Source organism: Equus quagga, chromosome 15 (genome assembly GCF_021613505.1).
Source record: "Equus quagga isolate Etosha38 chromosome 15, UCLA_HA_Equagga_1.0, whole genome shotgun sequence".
NCBI classification, from domain to species: domain Eukaryota; kingdom Metazoa; phylum Chordata; class Mammalia; order Perissodactyla; family Equidae; genus Equus; species Equus quagga.
Genome location: NC_060281.1, coordinates 34,261,980 through 34,268,050, shown reverse-complemented (window position 1 = coordinate 34,268,050; position 6,071 = coordinate 34,261,980). Strand labels below are relative to the sequence as shown.

The 6,071-nt window shown below is 47.7% G+C and overlaps 1 protein-coding gene and 1 long non-coding RNA gene across 3 annotated transcripts in view; both read left to right on the top strand.

Annotated features, from left to right (window-relative positions):
- LOC124226955 (uncharacterized) overlaps positions 1 to 1,001 on the top strand; it is a 1,843-nt gene extending 842 nt beyond the window's left edge. Inside the window, exon 2 of the long non-coding RNA XR_006885413.1 lies at positions 589 to 1,001. This is a non-coding gene — a long non-coding RNA (uncharacterized LOC124226955). The remainder of the gene's footprint in view (positions 1 to 588) is intronic.
- The window catches only part of LOC124226946 (patr class I histocompatibility antigen, A-2 alpha chain-like), a 445,476-nt gene that overhangs the window by 432,256 nt on the left and 7,149 nt on the right, over positions 1 to 6,071 (top strand). The window lies entirely within an intron of this gene.

The following is a 6,071-nucleotide window of genomic DNA, read 5'->3' as shown; positions in this document are numbered from 1 at the left end:
GCCCCCCAACAAATGCAATCTCATCCTCCTAGTGTAGGTATATGGTTGTTTTAACTGGACCAGGAGACAGAGTTACAATTATTCACTTATGGGAATGTTCCTCAGGTCTGAGCTACATGCTAAACTTCCTTAATTGTCCTTTCTGGACATATTGATGTTTTTGAGGGGTTTAATAATTGCCTGATGGTTTCATTTTCTTACTTTCCATGATCTTCTAATTTCATAAATTTATCCCCCAACGCTGCCCCAGTTAAGTGAATCTTTTCTCAGTCCCTTCACACTCATGATAGTTGTTGTCTAGGTCCTTTCTTGGTGAAGCCTCCCCTCAGCGTTCCCACCCACCCAGCCCAGCCTGCTCCTGTCTGGGCCCACTGCCAGCTGTCCTGTAGACTCCTCTCCCTGCCCTTCTTCGTGGTGACTCCCTTTCCCTTCTCAAGGGTTGATGCCCTTGTTTCCCAGATCCAAGTCTTCCTCTTTTTCAGTATACTCCCTTCTTTTCCTGGAGCACATTGCTGTACTTCCCAAAAAAGGGCTCATGAGAGGAAAATTTTAGATGCGTTCATGTCTGATTTTCTTCCTATTTTACAGGGTTTGATTCAGGAGTCATGGTGACCCCCAGCAGGAACAAGTAGGATCACAGGAAGATCCCCACCAAGGATCACAGATGACCCTGTAATGCATGAAGAGTCTGAATCTTTCCCATCCTGATCTCTTAAGCAAATGGCAGACTAACAAAGACCAAGGCCTGAGGTCTTGTCTGATTCTTAGAGCCTGTGCAAGTCTCTGTTTGGGGAGGTTAATCTGAAGGAATGGGTGATCTTGCACAAGCACCTTCGGGATTCCGGGTTTGAATTTCCTTCCTTGGGCAATGGGTTGATCTGATGGCCTTTCTCACATACCTAAGGAAAAGATGTAGGGGGAAATGCTTTGAAGCCTGGGACAACGTTATCATCCTAAAACACAGCCCCAGAGATCACCAAATAGATTCTGAAAACATCTGACTTCTGCCTGCATTTCTGTTCTTTCTTGAACTATCAGAGGGTAAGAAAGAGAGGAGAGGCAGGGCAAATGGGGCTCAAGGCCAGGAGAAAAGGCAGGGAGAAGAAGGGGGAAGGGAAATGAGGAAGAAAGATAGTGTCATTGGGAAGAGACCCGGGGATTCCTACTAGGTGTGGTGGTGGAGAGGCCTGGGAATATCTTTGGAAACCCAGATTTGGCTGGTCTCAAGCTAAGACTCCTCCACCTGCTGGGACACCCACACTAACGTGGTTACAAACCTATTAAGATGGAACTAGGCATCTGATTCTCAGAGTGGCACCATCATCCTCCCCAGCTCTTCACTCCCTTGCTCCCTGTCTCTCCATCCCCATCCCCAACCCTTGCCCTTCTCCTTCCCATCCTGCTCTTCTTCCTGTCCTGTTCCAACAGGTAGCCACTCTTTGGGCTCCTGTCATGATTGACAAAGCCTTGAATGACTGGAACACTTATTCCCTATTCACCCTGTAATCTAGGGTTTCCTCTCACCTCCCACCTCCCTCCCTTGTTCTGCAACAGAGCCCAGGTGAGCCCTACAGAGCCTTTGCCCTCTTGACACACCCTTTCAGCTCCAGGACTGGCCTGGTGGGGACTGCAGGACAGCCTCCGCACCAGGTGGCTCCAGGTTCCCAACAACTCCCTGTACCCCTCTGCACTCACCCACCTCCGCTCACAGTGCTCTTCCTGGGTTTCTAGCTGCTACAATCTGTTCCACGTGTTGTGAGTTCTTAGGCAGTGTTTGAGCAAGCAGAGTGGCAGGGCGTGGGTGGCTGAATTCAAGGTGAGGGAGCCAGGATCCTCTACTGGAGGTTCTCTATTCTTCAAGAGGAGGAGAGGCCCCGTTTTAAAGGAGAGCCTGTGGGTAAGAACCCAGGAGTCTAGTTTCAGTTCAGGCACCATCCTCTCTGGGACCAGCTAACTGACAAGCTAGTCTCATTAGGAGATGGTAAAAAAAAAAAATCCACCTTGACTTTGTCATTGTATCTCTCCAAAGGCATCATCAGCCCCAGACTTTTCTGGGCATAGAATTGCATGTTTAGTTTTGTTAAAAAAAAACAGCCATACTCTGTGCAGAGTGGTGTACCAGTTTACATTCCCTCCAGCAATGAATGAATCCAGTGTTTGGTGTTATTGCTGTTTCTTACTTTATCCATTCTGATTTTGGTTTTAAATTGCATCTCCCTAACGGCCAGTGATGCTGAACATCTTTTCCTGTCTTTATTTGCCATCCACATATCTCCTTTCATGAAATGTCTGTTCGTGTCTTTTGTCCCTTTTCCTACCATATTGTTTGATTTTTTTAAACTGATGGATGGTAGTTTTCTTTAGGTGGTCAAGATACCAGTCCTTTGTCGGATCCGTGGTTTGCGGTGGTAAACTTCTGAGGTCATGCATACTGATTTTCTTCCTCACTTTCAGGGACAGATTCTGGAGGTGAGGTCGCCTCTGGCCTGGAAAGCCGAGTCATTGGAGCAAGCTGCCAGGCCCAGGAGACCCCACCCTGGGCAGGCACAGGGGAGAGTAAACGCCATTCCTGTCCTGATTTGTCGTAAGCAGGCGGCGCGATCCCATAAGCAGGCTGGGAAGCATAATGTCCTGGGCTGGCAATATAATGTCTTCTGGCCCTTGGAAGACCCGCTCCATCTCTGAGAAGCCTGGATTCTGGTCCTGCGGAAGGATTGGGTGTCCTGGGGCCGGCCTCCTCGGTCAGGCCTCACTTTCCCTCCTGGGGCGCGCGATGATCAGACCCTCCCTCGTAGCTGCGGCGAGGAAAGCTCTCGGGAAAGTGCTCTGTAACCAGGGAGCGCGATGCAAACGTTAAGGCCCTGATAGCACGACCGGGGATGTCTCCATAAACCTCAGTTGGAAAGGCTGACGCCGCCCTCATTGCCATCTCTACCCCAATTGCCAGAGAGGAAGGACGGTTGATTCGGCTTGCAGTCCGAGGGGCAAGAGAGGGAGGAAAAGCGGGCAGAACTGGAAGAAAGAGGGGAAAAGATGAACATGGCGGGGAGGAGGCCGGCGACTTGCAAGCGCCGGGCCTGCGACTCACTTCCGGAGCCCAAAGGTGGCGGGTCCCACCCTGGCGCCCCGGTCCCGCGCCCGCTGCCGGGACTCCTCTGCCACGTTGTCAGAAACCGGCTAAAATGCACCCGCACCCCGTTTCCAGCCTGGCGGCCCCCATCCCTCCTTTTCATCCTAGTTGGCCTGGGCAGCCACTTCCTTAGCTCCGTTCTTGGCTCCTAAGGCCTCGAGTCACTAAGTCACTTGTCGCCCTTTCACACCAGGGTCTGAGGTTCCCATATCTGCTTGTCACCAGTCTCTGCCTCCCGCCTGGTGCGGTAGTTCCGTAGCGGAATCCGCGGCCTCAATAAGCTCCCAAACAGGGCTTTGCTGTCCTGGTGCTGCTCCGGGAAGGCTTTCTGCCCCGGGCAGGCTTGGGGGGACTGGCAGCACAGTGCGCGCGCCTCGCCTCGCCGGTCCCAAATGAGTCACCTCCTGCGGGCACTTTGGCCCCAGCAGAGGGTTATCTTGGGGTCCCTTGATCAGCCTCGGGGCGGGCATCGTCGGCTGGGGGTCGTTATCTGGAAAGCAGAGGGGACCCCAGGCCCTGAGGGAGGAGCTAAACGAAAGCCAGGACTCCCGTTGTCGTCCTTGGGCGACTCATTCCCTGGGACATGTTGACACGTCTCTGTAGGGCCAAGGCCAGGGAACGTGTCTTTTTCTTTACAATTCTGTTCAAAGACAACGTCAGACCTCAGCTTCCTGGGCCCAGGGGCCGCCTTGCTGGCGCAGCGTCCATCTGGGGAAGCTGACAGCCTCTTGGGCTCGGTCCTCACCGAAACAAGCGGCCGAGACTCCTCTCTGGCAAAGCTGCGCACACGCGTTGGTGAGAGAGGAATCAAAACGAAAACAAAACAAAAAAACCCTGCTCCTCCAATTCCACAAGCAAAACAGATTTAGAACCCATCTCTCAGCAATTGATAGAACAAAACAAACTATCAGTGAAGAGAGAATCTGGAAAAGAGCTGTCAACCATCTTGATCTAATTGTCCTTTGTTGACCATGACATCCAGCAATTGAAGAATAAACCTTTTCAAGGGCATGAGGTAGATGGGCAATGTACTGTCCTAGAAGACACATCTTAATAAATTTAAAGAATAGCAATCATACAGAGTATATTCTCTGAGTATAATGTAATTAAATTAGAAGTTACACTCATTGCATATAGTATAGGAAGCCCCAAATATCTGGAAATTAACTCACTTCTGTATAATTTATGGGTCAAAGACAAAATCACAAGAGAAGCCCAAAAATATTTAGAATTGAATAGTAACAATAAAAATATATGAAAATTTGTGGAATGCAGCTAAAGGAGTGCTTTGAGGGAAATTTAAAGATTTAACTGTTTGGATTAGAAAAGTAAGATCTGAAATCAGTGACATAAGTTGCAACTTAAGAAACTAGGGGGGGGGCCTGCCTGGTGGCTCAGCGGTTAAGATCATACATTCCTGCTCCCGGGGCGCGGGGTTCACTGGCCAGGATCCGGGGTGCAGACATGGCACTGCTTGTCAAGCCATGTTGTGGCAGGCGTCCCACATATAAAGTATAGGAAGATGGGCACGGATGTTAGCTCAGGGTCAGTCTTCCTCAAAAAAAAAGAAAGAAAGAAAGAAAAAGGAAACTAGAGGGGCCGGCCCTATGGCCGAGTGGTTCAGTTCCCGCGCTCTGCTTCCGGGCTGAGGGCTTCCTGTGTTCAAATCCTAGGCGACTACATGGCACCGCTCATCAGGCCATGCTGAGGCGGCGTCCCACAGGCAGCAACTGGAAGGACCCGCAACTAAAAACACACAACTATGTACTGGGGGGCTTTGGGGTAAAAAAGGAAAAATAAAAATCTTAAAAAAAAAGAAACTAGACAAAGAAGAGCAAGAAAAAGGTAAGTTAAAGGAAGGAAATAACAAAGAGTAGAAATCAACTAAATAGAAAATGGGCAGCAATAGAGAAAATTAACAAAGAGAAAACTTTGTTTGTTGTTAACTTGACAAACTTCTAGGCAGACCAACCAAGAAAAAAAGAGAGGGACCATACCGGTGGCACCATAGTGGTTAAGTTCTCGCGCTCTCGCTTAGTTCTGGGGTTTGAAGTTCGAGGTTCTAATCCTGGGCGCGGGCGTACACATCGCTCATCAAGCTATGCTGTGGCCGCGCCAACACTCCAAAAAATAGAGGAAGACCGGCACAGATGTCAGCTCAGGGCCAATCTCCAACCTTCCCCCCCCGCCCCAAAACCCAGGAAAACAAAGAGAGAGAGAGAACAAAAATCACAGTATTAGGGATGAACAAGGGATTACTATCACAGATCCTACAGACATTAAAAGGATAGTGAGAGAATGCTGTGAACAACTCTATGTCAAGTTAGATGGAACGAATAAATTTATTTTGTTAAATTTAAACTTAATAAATTAAAATTTAAAACAACAAAATTGAAAAAAAGAAAGAAAGAAATTTATGGACAAACATCACTCAGGATCTCAGCTACAAAAATCTTTCAGCAAAACAAGCTAGTAGGACACAAGGTTAATATACAAAAATACCCACCAAATATATATAAGCAACGAATAACTGGAAATGAAATTTAAATATCGCTGCAAGTACACTAGTACCAGAAACCATCAAATTCGTAGGAATAAATCTTACAAACAATGTCTCAGACCTCAGAAAACTAAGACACTGAAAACCAAGAAACACTGCTGAGAGGAAGTAAAGAAGGATAAATAAATGGATCCTCTTTTCTTGGATAGCAAGATTCAACGTTAAGATGACGATTCTCCCCAAGTTAGTCTGTAGATTCAACAAAATTCCAAACAAAATTCTAGGAGGCTTTTGGTAGAAATTGATGAGTGGATTGAAAAAACTTATATGAAAACATAAAAAATCTACAATAACGAAAGCAATTTTTAAAAAGATGAACAAAGTTAGAGAACTTATTTTCAGCTAAAAAAGCTGAGATAATTTGTGGTGTTTCTGAACAGT